We start from the raw sequence: 13043 nt of genomic DNA, 5'->3' as shown, positions 1-13043 counted from the left end.
AAAGTAAAGAAATTACTGTGCGTGTGTGTGTGTATATATACATATATATATATATATATATATATATATATATATACAGTTGAAAGCATAAGTGTCAATACACCATCTAAAAGACACATACTCATCTTTTTATTCAATTAGGATTTCCAAAATTATTTATAGTTGTCAATTGCCAGAATAGTGAAAGAGAGAGAATGTTTAAGGCATTTTTATTACTTTTTGCAAAGTCAAAAGTTTACATACACTAAAGGCCCCGTTAGACGCTACGATATATCTAACGATATGTCGTGGGGTCACAGATTCCGTGACGCACATCTGGCATCGATTGATATATCATAGCGTGTGACAGCTACGAGCGACTGTTAACGAGCAAAAATACTCACCTTATCGTTGCTCGTTGACATGTCGCTCATTTTCAAAAACTCGTTCAATTTCCGCGCACCGGTTGTTCATAGTTCCCGAGGCAGCACACGTCGCTTCGTGTGACACCTCGAGATTGACGAACTGCAGCTTACCTGCGGCCGCCGGTAATGCGGAAGGAAGGAGGTGGGCGGAATGTTACGTCCCGCTCATCTCCGCCCCTCTGCTTCTATTGGGTGGCCGCTTAGTGACGTCGCTGTGAGGCCGAACGTCCCTCCCCCTTCAGGAAGAGGATGTTCGCCACCCACAGCGAGGTCGTTTGGAAGGTAAGTACGTGTGACAGGGGTTACCGACTTTGTGCGACACAGGCAACAAAGTGCCCGTGTCGCACAAACGATGGGGGCGGGTGCAATCGCACATGGGATCGTTCGATAAATCGTCCCGTGTAACGGGTCCTTAAGAGTACTATGCCTTTAAACAATATGGGACAGTCTAAATGATGATGATGTCATGTCTTTGGCAACATCTGCGTTAATTAGAGACATACTTGTGGATGTACTGTAATGCATACATGAAACACATTGCTTATTTTTGTAGCAACATGGGAAAGTCAAAAGAAATCAGCCAAGAATTCAGGAAGATAATTGTGGACTTGCACAAGTCTGGTTCATCCTTGGGTGCAATTACAAGATACCTGAAAGTGCCTTCTTCATCTGTACAAACAATTATACAGTTAGGTCCAGAAATATTTGGACAGTGACACAATTTTCGCGAGTTGGGCTCTGCATGCCACCACATTGGATTTGAAATGAAACCGCTACAACAGAATTCAAGTGCAGATTGTAACGTTTAATTTGAAGGTTTGAACAAAAATATCTGATAGAAATTGTAGGAATTGTACACATTTCTTTACAAACACTCCACATTTTAGGAGGTCAAAAGTAATTGGACAAATAAACCAAACCCAAACAAAATATTTTTATTTTCAATATTTTGTTGCGAATCCTTTAGAGGCAATCACTGCCTTAAGTCTGGAACCCATGGACATCACCAAATGCTGGGTTTCCTCCTTCTTAATTCTTTGCCAGGCCTTTACAGCCGCAGCCTTCAGATCTTGCTTGTTTATGGGTCTTTCCGTCTTAAGTCTGGATTTGAGCAAGTGAAATGCATGCTCAATTGGGTTAAGATCTGGTGATTGACTTGGCCATTGCAGAATGTTCCACTTTTTTGCACTCATGAACTCCTGGGTAGCTTTGGCTGTATGCTTGGGGTCATTGTCTATCTGTACTATGAAGCGCCGTCCGATCAACTTTGCGGCATTTGGCTGAATCTGGGCTGAAAGTATATCCCGGTACACTTCAGAATTCATCCGGCTACTCTTGTCTGCTGTTATGTCATCAATAAACACAAGTGACCCAGTGCCATTGAAAGTCATGCATGCCCATGCCATCACGTTGCTTCCACCATGTTTTACAGAGGATGTGGTGTGCCTTGGATCATGTGCCGTTCCCTTTCTTCTCCAAACTATTTTCTTCCATCATTCTGGTACAGGTTGATCTTTGTCTCATCTGTCCATAGAATACTTTTCCAGAACTGAGCTGGCTTCATGAGGTGTTTTTAAGCAAATTTAACTCTGGCCTGTCTATTTTTGGAATTGATGAATGGTTTGCATCTAGATGTGAACCCTTTGTATTTACTTTCATGGAGTATTCTCTTTACTGTTGACTTAGAGACAGATACACCTACTTCACTGAGAGTGTTCTGGACTTCAGTTGATGTTGTGAACGGGTTCTTCTACACCAAAGAAAGTATGCGGCGATCATCCACCACTGTTGTCATCCGTGGACGCCCAGGCCTTTATGAGTTCCCAAGCTCACCAGTCAATTCCTTTTTTCTCAGAATGTACCCGACTGTTGATTTTGCTACTCCAAGCATGTCTGCTATCTCTCTGATGGCTTTTTTCTTTTTTTTCAGCCTCAGGATGTTCTGCTTCACCTCAATTGAGAGTTCCTTAGACCGCATGTTGTCTGGTCACAGCAACAGCTTCCAAATGCAAAACCACACACCTGTAATCAACCCCAGACCTTTTAACTACTTCATTGATTACAGGTTAACGAGGGAGACGCCTTCAGAGTTAATTGCAGCCCTTAGAGTCCCTTGTCCAATTACTTTTGGTCCCTTTAAAAAGAGGAGGCTATGCATTACAGAGCTATGATTCCTAAACCCTTTCTCCGATTTGGATGTGAAAACTCTCATATTGCAGCTGGGAGTGTGCACTTTCAGCCCATATTATATATATAATTGTATTTCTGAACATGTTTTTGTAAACAGCTAAAATAACAAAACTTGTGTCACTGTCCAAATATTTCTGGACCTAACTGTATGCAAGTACAAACAAGATGGGAATGTCCAGCCATCATACTGTTCAGTAACAAGATGGGTTCTGTGTACCAGAGATGAATGTGCTTTGGTCAGACGTGTGCATATCAACCCAAGAACAAAAGCAAAAGACCTTATGAAGATGCTGGCAGAAGCTGGTAAAATTGTGTCATTATCCAGAGTGCAATGAGTACTGTCTTAACATGAGCTGAAGGCCACTCTGCAAAGAACAGATCATTACTTATTAGGGCGGCACGGTGGCTCAGTAGCTAGCACTGCAGTCTTGCAGCACTGGGGTCCTGGGTTCAAATCCCACCAAGGGCACCATCTGCAAGGAGTTTGTATGTTCTCCCCGTGTTTGCGTGGGTTTCCTCCGGGTACTCCGGTTTCCTCCCACATTCCAAAAGACATACAGATAGGGACTCTAGATTGTGAGCCCCAATGGGGACAGTGTTGCCAATGTATGTAAAGTGCTATGGAATTAATAGCGCTATATAAATGAATAAAATTATTATTATTATTAATTATTACTCCAAAAGAAACAGAAAAAAAGCCAGATTACTGTTTGCAAATGCACACAGGAACAAAGACCTTAATTTTTGGAGACATGTCCTGTGGTCTGATGAAACAAAATTGAACTGTTTGGCTGTAATGACCACCATACATTTGGAGGAAAAAGGGAGAAGCTTGGAAACCTAAGAACACCATACCAACTGCGAAACACGTGGGTGGCAGCATCTTGCTATGGGGTTGTTTTTCTGCAAGAGGGACTGATGTACTTCATAAAATAGATGGCATCATGAGAAAAGAAGATTATGTAGCAATACTGAAGCAACATCTCAAGATATCACCCAGGAACTTAAATCTTGAGCGGAAATGGATACTTCAAATGGACAATAACCAGAAGCGTACTGCCAAACTGGTAACACAGTTTAAGCTTAAGGATAACAAAGTTAACGTTTTGGAGTGGCCATCGGAAAGCCCTGATGTATATCCAACCAGCCTCCCAACTGCAGACTATTTGTGAGCATACCAGCCCAGGACCCCCACATACAGGATCTGCACCTCCAAGATCATCTGAGACTAGCCACCTGGACAACTGCTGAAACAATCATTTTGCATGAGCAAAGAATTTCTGCACAAACTGTCAGAAACTGACTCAAGGAAGTTCAACTGCAGGCTTGTCGTCCTCATTAGGATCTCCACCTGTGTGCAGTTCATCATAATAACTGACTTGAGTGGGGAAACTTCTGACAATTCACATTGAAGAGGTGTTCTCTTCATGGATGAATCCTGGTTTCTATTTTACAGGGCAGATGGCAAACTGGCAAACCGTGGTCATACCAGTAACTGACTGGTTTTATGACCCCCCCCATTCCTCCCAGAATACTGTAAAATGCTCATTTTAGAGTGGCACTGGCCAGGCTAACTCACATTAGTGCAATAATTATTTTGTCTAATCAGCACCTTGTTCTGCCACACGTATGAGGTGAATTGATTTGTTAGAAGAAGGAGGAATGATCACTAACACAAATTTGGTTAGATTTGTGAACAATATTTGTGAGAAAAAGGATTTTTGTGTACATAGAAAAAGTATTCGATCTTTTAGTTCATCTCATGAAAAATTACAGCAAAAACAAAAGCTTTGTGTTCCCATTTGGGTCTGTAATATACATACATATATATATATATATATATATATATATATATATATATATATATATGTATATATATATATATAAATATATATACACACACAGTATATATATATATAATTACATATTCCATAGAATATATTGTCAAGGGAGGAATTTGCGTTGAAGACTGCTAATGGAGTCCTCATTTGGGATATCCAGAGACGATGCCATATTAGCTGTGTATCGGTGCCTATATATATATATCAATGTATATAAGACAAAGAACACAGACATGCTCTCTTTTCAGCCAGCGTCACCAACTGAACTAGTTTAATAAGATAGATCCAATTATACAGTAAGTAAGCATAAATTACCTTGAAACTAACGATGGAGTGCGTTCACTCCCCAATTTCTCACATCACATTGCCTGCCCTCCCGTACATTGCTTTTGTGTGAACATTACTGATAAGAGTTTGTAGCTTCACATTTTTGCTTCATTATCTTTGGTTAACTCCTTCATGACTATACAACTTTGAATTATACTATAGATCTGTGCAATGGCTACATAGACAGACAGATAATTATACAACTACATTTTGATTATTTATATACACAGATATTCTTATTACGTTTAAACAAACATACTACAGCTCAGGCGACCTCCACAATGTCACAAATGGTCTAAGTAAATATATTTCTAAAGGTGCTATTGACACAAATTTCCCACCTGATGTTGATAATAACCCATCCGATCCACACAGGCATAGAAATGTCCATAACTTAAGCTATGTGTAACAATTAGAATGACACAGGAAAATGGTATTGAACATATCAAAAAAGAGAGGTGCAAAAAAACATGGAAGGTCAAGACACCAGCTGAACTCTATTAGTAATTAAAAAGCAATCCTGCAACATACTGAAAAATAATATCAGCTGGTTCAACCGATGGCCAATGAAATATGTCTCATTACCAACATGACACACAAGAAACATCTCATGATGGATAAAACCAGTGAGCTGTCTCAAGACCTATGCAACTTTATTGTTGCAAAACATATTGATGGCATTGGTTACAGAAGAATTTATAAACTTTTGAAGGTACCAATGAGCACTGTTTGGGCCAAAATACAGAAGTGGAAAGAACATAAAATCATCTTGTACTGGTGTTCCCTACAAAATTTCATAGAGGAATACAAAGGCACTGCATATCAGCCACAAATCACCATACTATCAGTGAAGTTTGGAGGTGGGAACATCATGGTGTGGGGCTGTTTTTCAGCATACGACACTGGTTAACTTTATATAATTGAAGGAAGAATGACTAGACAAATGTACAAATTGTCTCTCCAGGAATGGAGACAAACTCTAGCGCAGCACCACCTATTGGAAGTAGCGATCCTAAAAGTTAAATGTGGAGTTTTAACAACCCTTTACATATAACTTAGGATATATATGCCAGATCAGAATCCCAATTTGCAGACATGGTGTTTCTGGGTGCTTGCCCCTCGTCAGTGCAAAGTATGGGGTGTGTGATCTGGCTCATGAGAAAGCTATGTGTGTGACAAATGTACTGAGATATCCTTGATAAAAAAAATCTGCTGCCATCTACCAGGATGATGATAATGAAATAAGGAGGACATTTCAGCAAGACAATGATCCAAAACACACAGCAAAAAGTCTCAATTGGTGTCAGAGAAAGAAAATAAAGCTACTAGAATGACCCAGCCAATCACAGAACCTATATCGAATAGAAAATTTATGGAAGGAACTAAAGCTAAGAATTCATAGACAGAGCCCAAGGATTCGTTAGGATTTGAAGAGTGTTTGTGTGGAAGAATAGGCAAAAATCACCCCTAAGCAATGCATGCCATTAGTTTCTCCATACTGGAGGTGTCTTCAAGGTGTCATCACCAACAAAGGCTTTTGTACAAAGTATTAAATACAACATTTCAGTAACAGTGTTCAATTTTTTTTCTTTGTGTCATCTATCATTATTAGATTTTATTATGGACATCTATGGTTTGATTTCTTTGTCTTTGTGGATTGGATGGGTGGTTACCAACATCTAGTGAGAAATTCAAGTCAATAACACCCTTAGCAATATATTTACTTAAAAAACTGGGGTCGTGTTCAGCACTTATATCAGTGGAAATACATTAGTGTATTTTAAAGAATTTTTGTCTAATGAAAAAAAAAACAACACTTATTTTTAAATACAGCTATATGTTACTTTTTAATATGATGCTGTTATTGTGACACTAGTAAAAAAGGCACAGTATCAATTATCTTAATATATTCAAGCATTGCGTGACTAATGTAGAAGGTAATACTTACTAATTTTTGGGCATTGGCAGCTTCCTCTTTATAGAAAAGAACTGATAATAGTTTGTTAACTTATGATTTTTACTTGTTTTGTTAGCCTGCAATTGCGACTATAATGGACATATGATGGAACTTGGAGAAGCATTCGAAGTAGCAAATGGCTATGGCTGCATAAAACTGACATGCGGGTCAAATGGCCTCATAGAAACTCCATGCGATGAAACCACAGAAACAATCACAAGTAATTTAAACTAAGAAATATTATACATTTTATTGATAAATCTTTTTAAGTGACTCTTGGACCCTAATTCATCAAAGTGTTTTCTCCAGACAACTGGTGTAAAACACCTTGATCAGTCATAAAGTTTTTGTGCAACTCGAGGTTGCACAAAATTTTTGTGACTTGGTATTTTCACCCACCTCCGCCAAAATAAGTGGAGATGGAGAGGGATGGGGGCAAACCACAACAGCTCAACTATTTGATGATGAGCTATAGCAGCGTATCTTACAGCAAAAATATTACTCCAGCCCATGACTTTTGTGGTGAGGTGCTAATTTTCAGATATGCCTGATTTAGCACCCCCTCTCCTTATGAACATTGGCAGTCTTGATGAACTGGGGCCTTAATCTTTAATATTCTGTTACAGTTCAATAGTAAAATGGTAAGTTTCTATAGTACTGTTAAAATATATTCACATACCAAAGATTAATTGCTAAAATATAGGACTGAGCGTATCCGAACTGTAAAAGTCCGAATCCGCACGGTTTGAAAAATGCACGATCCGGATCCGGCACTGGGGAATATAATAGAAAAATAGAGAAAAACCGGTCCCAGATTTTGGCGGGTTCAATCCACTCTACTAAAATATATTTAATTGAAATTAAATTACGTTATTCTGGATCTGGTAATTTTTTTCATCTATGAATATTCAAAACTTCTCAATAATTATATTATGAAACAAAAAGCAATAAATTCTGTTAAGGATAATTCTCGTAACAGCATTATCCAACTATATCTAAGTTATAGAAGTCCAATCTGAAGTCCACTAACCAATTATAAATACACAGTTATTATGATATATTTTATAACAGTACTTGAACTTTATTTTAAATCATCATTGTTCCTTCTAATAACTTAAAGAGGTTGGCCACTACTTTAACACCGATGGCCTATCCTCTATATACTGAATAAAAATAACAAAAAAAATAAATTTCACCTCATCGCTCACGTTTGGTAACCTCTATTGCCTGCTGATCCTTATACAGTCCTCATAACCTCTTCTTTCCACCATCGCATCCCGAAACCTCGACCATGCATGGGACATCTCCATTGATGTGCATTGTAATATCATAACATTGTAACATCAAGACCTGAGTTGTGAGCTGACAATTCACACTCCAAGCCTGGACTAAGCCATCAACATGCTTGGACATGTGCAAAGGCATCTCGGGTCAGGTTGGAGCCCAGAATGTCCAGGATTAGGATAAAAAGGCTTCGAGGACCATAAAAGGGACAGCGAACAGCGGTGTTAGCTGTAAAAGTGAGCAATGAGATGAGTATTTTAATTTTTTTACATATTTATTATGCTTTAAGATTTCTAGAAACCTTAGAAAATTTTAAGGGACATTAAATTTACAGAAAATAAAGTTGTTGCTAATCAAATTTCCCAATAAATTTCGTTCATTTCTCAAGAGATGTTTTTCAATTTCTTGTGCATCTTCTGTGTTTAGTGTTCCATTACCTGAGGATATTAAATTAAAATTACATTTTAATTATTTATTAGAATTTTGTTTCACAGTGCATTTTGCAACTCTATTGCTATGTTAGTAACATAACATTTTACAACTTGTAAGATCTCACAAAAAAATAAGGAAGGAGGAAGAAGAAAGCCCAAAAATAGGAGTATATTAAGCCCAAATATAATAATTTATTTGAACATAAAAAATACATTACAACAAGAGTATATTAAAAGCACAGTGCTATAAGTTAGTACAATGGATACAAGAATATGCCAGACCACCTATACATTTGTGCTAACATCATGTGCCATATGATAGCCACTGCGCACTTATTCAAGGTAAATATCCAATAATTTGCACGAGTGTCCCAAAAATAAGAAAAGAGTCCCCCTGACATACAAAGCATAACTGAAATGCTCCACAGGTTCACACAAGCCTGACAGTGAGCAAAGGATCCAGAATGTTGGGGAGCATGTGCAGTGATCTGTGTGAGCGCGGTAGTCTTTCTGCCATATGGCACATGCTCTTAGGACAAAGTTATAAGTGATCTGGCATACTCCTTTTGTGTTTTATTCATTAATTTATAGCACAATGTTTTTATTTTATCCATGTTTGAATTAATTCAATGTGTTTATTATTTTTTTGATGTTCTAATTGATTATCATGTTTGGGCCTAGTATACGTAGATGTGTTTTGGGGCTTTCTTCTTTAAGCCTTAGTTTTTTTTTATGAAGTGTTGTATGTTTAGCAGAGTTTATACACTCTTGTTATATTTAATGCATCTGTATTGAGATTTTTCGGTGCCATAATAATTTTTCAACTTGTGCAGGTTTCTTGAAAACAACAAAACCATTTTCAACATTGTCTACTGAAAAGATGCCAACCTCAATTGGGACAACTAAGACACTTATTAGCAGAAGTACAATTACATTATCTCGGATTACTACACTGTCATCAACAAAATTATCAGGTACATCACCTTTGCCATCACCAAAATCAACAATTACATCACCTTTGTCATCACCTTTGTCATCAAAATCACCTTTGTCATCACCAGAATCGTCAAGTAAATCACCTTTGTCATCACCAAAGTCATCAAGTACATCACCTTTGTCATCACCAAAATCATCAAGTACATCACCTTTGTCATCACCAAAATCATCAAGTAAATCACCTTTGTCATCACCAAAATCAACAAGTACATCACCTTTGTCATCACCAGAATCGTCAAGTAAATCACCTTTGTCATCACCAAAATCATCAAGTAAATCACCTTTGTCATCACCAAAATCATCAAGTAAATCACCTTTGTCATCACCAAAATCAACAAGTAAATTACCTTTGTCATCACCAAAATCAACAAGTAAACCACCTTTGTCATCACCAAAATCATCAAGTAAATCACCTTTGTCATCACTAAAACCATCAAGTGTATCACCTTTATCATCAGCAAAACCATCAACTGCATCACCTTTATCATCACCAAAATCATCAAGTAAATCATCTTTGTCATCACCAAAACCATCAAGTACATCACCTTTGTCATCACCAAAATCATCAAATACATCACCTTTGTCATCACCAAAATCATCAAGTAAACCACCTTTGTCATCACCAAAATCATCAAGTACATCACCTTTGTCATCACCAAAATCATCAAGTAAACCACCTTTGTCATCACCAAAATCATCAAGTAAATCACCTTTGTCATCAGCAAAATCATCAAGTGCATCACCTTTGTCATCACCAAAATCATCAAGTAAACCACCTTTGTCATCACCAAAATCATCAAGTACATCACCTTTGTCATCACCAAAATCATCAAGTAAATCACCTTTGTCATCACCAAAATCATCAAGTAAACCACCTTTGTCATCACCAAAATCATCAAGTAAATCACCTTTGTCATCAGCAAAACCATCAAGTGCATCACCTTTGTCATCACCAAAATCATCAAGTAAACCACCTTTGTCATCACCAAAATCATCAAGTACATCACCTTTGTCATCACCAAAATCATCAAGTAAATCACCTTTGTCATCAGCAAAACCATCAAGAGCATCACCTTTGTCATCAGCAAAACCATCAAGTGCATCACCTTTGTCATCACCAAAATCATCAAGTAAACCACCTTTGTCAGCAGAAAAATCATCAAAAACATCACTTTTGTCATCACCAGAATCATCAAGTAAATCACCTTTGTCATCACCAAAATCATCAAGTAAGTCACTTTTGTCATCACCAAAGCCATCAAGTAAACCACATTTGTCATCACAAAAATCATCAAGAACATTACCTTTGTCATCACCAGAATCATCAAGTACATCACCTTTGTCATCACCAAAATCATCAAGTACATTAAGCTCAAGCTCAACGGAAACCTCTCAGCAAGTAACCCTGTCTACTTCAACAAAATTTTTAGCCTTAGTCTCAAGTTTAACTCCGATGGTTACTAAATTAACGCGATTAACAGTCGGACCGGAAACTTCTGAAATGCCAGTTGAGAAGCTTTCCTTTACAACCCCTGAGAAGAGCTTAAGTCATAATTCAACTTTTTCCTCACAATTATTAAGTACCAGCATTACTGTACGAGAACCAACTATAAAAGAAGGGGATTTGCCTCCTGAAGGACAAGAAAAAGAATCACCGCCTACAACTCTTCAATCAGTTTTAAAATCGTCACCTACAAAAGGAAAAGTGGTATGTAGTCTGGGTTACATAAAAATACAAATACTTACATAATACTTCTAAACTTAGTATATATTTGTAGACTAAAGTATTATGTATCATTATGCTTTTATATTGTATGAACTTTTCGTTTTAAGCTAAACTAATTATTCTAAGCTTATTTATAGGAATGAAAAGTTGAGCGTTAACTTTTAACAGAAATTTTATTACAATTACTTTTAATCACAATCGCAAAGCTATCATGTTATAAAACTGCATACACCTTTCAAAAAGAAAACAATTATTTTTGCTTAGACTAGTGGTAAGTGACATAGGAGAAGGTTTGGTAGCTAAGACACTGTATGAAGGTTTGCCAATGACACAAATGTGTAATAAGATTGATATTCCTAGAGGTGTCTGTATGTAACAAAGACAATTATTTAACTTGATTGAAAAAATAGTCAAAAATATTGAGAATTGCTATTATGTTTCCAAATGTAAAATACAGAATCCTCGGTCTGAATATTGGATGGGCTGTATTAGTTGGGACTAGAGATGGATGAATTTATTTGAGTGCAATTGAATTCTACTCAAATTCTAAAAAAAAAAAAATCAACATACTGCGTAATACTTTTTTCTGTAATTCAGTCCGTACAAATTCAGCAAAAATGGCAGCCAGCTGTAGTCACCATCTTGTTGAAGAGTAGAGGGTTGATTAAAAAGGTTAAAAAGAAGAAAAAACATGCTCACTTCAATGGCTACCTCTCCGCCTTCACCGCTGCTCCCTGCCTGCTGTCCAGTACTCCATGCTTCCAAGGCATTGCATTGCATCTCTGGAAAAATGTGACTCTAGACCAGTGTTTCCCAAACTCCAGTCCTCATGGCCCCCAACAGGTCATGTTTTCAGGATTTCCTTACTATTAAACAGGTGATGGAATCAATATCAAGGCATGGCCTGTGCTATATTAAGGAAATCCTGAAAACATGGTCTGTTGGGGGTCGTGAGGACTGGAGCTTGGGAACCACTGGTCTAGAACATGGCACAAACAGATCTTGGAGTTCAATGCACATGCTCTGGGGCTTACTCACAGCTTTAAGCCCCAACTTAACTAGAGATGCAACTCAACAGAGGTGCAGTGGATCAGAAAGTGTGCAGATCCGGGTTCAAGATTTATTTTTTTATTCTGTGTTATTTTGAAGGATTTTTTTGTGCTCTATGTGAGAACACTTAAAATTTGAAATCTGTGGGGAAACTCTTCAAATTTTTGCTCTCTGGGTAACACTGAAGACAGGCTGCATAGGGTCACTCTTGGCATTTTTATTTTATTAATTTGCTTCCTATTTAACCATGATTACTATGGTGACAGAGCCCCTTTAAGTCATATACACTTGTCTTTGCAGGGCAATTGTCCTTCTCTTACCCCATTTTTGATTCCTTTTGCAGCCCCCTAGCGCTTAATAAGATCATTTTATAGCCATTTTACAGCACCAAAATTCAGGTCCCCATTGACTTCTACAGTGTTCAGCGTCTAGGGTTAAGTTCGGGTAATTTTCAGGTACCGAAGCTAATTTTTAACTATAGTTCGACCAAACCTGGCGAACCCGAATATTCACGGGTCCACCCATTCCTAGTGGTTAGCACTTCATCACCTTGTAAATGTAAAATGCATTTACAGTTTAAAATTAAAGATAAGTGAACCTGAGCTGTAAAGTTTGGGGTTCGTACCAGACACCTAGTATCTCGAGCTCGAACACAGACTGAAGTCCATTTCCAAGTTTGGAGTTCGGGTGCTATTCGGATTCTGAATAAAGTTTGTTCAAAGGCTATAGTGAAGCCAATCAACAAGCTTTCAGCATGGGGGAGATGGTTGTATGCTGCTGTGAACAAAATAAATAAAAAGAATTACATGGGGATCCCCTTATTTTTAGTAACCAGTG

Source organism: Anomaloglossus baeobatrachus, chromosome 10 (assembly GCF_048569485.1).
Source record: "Anomaloglossus baeobatrachus isolate aAnoBae1 chromosome 10, aAnoBae1.hap1, whole genome shotgun sequence".
Lineage (NCBI taxonomy): Eukaryota > Metazoa > Chordata > Amphibia > Anura > Aromobatidae > Anomaloglossus > Anomaloglossus baeobatrachus.
This window is presented reverse-complemented; position numbering follows the sequence as displayed.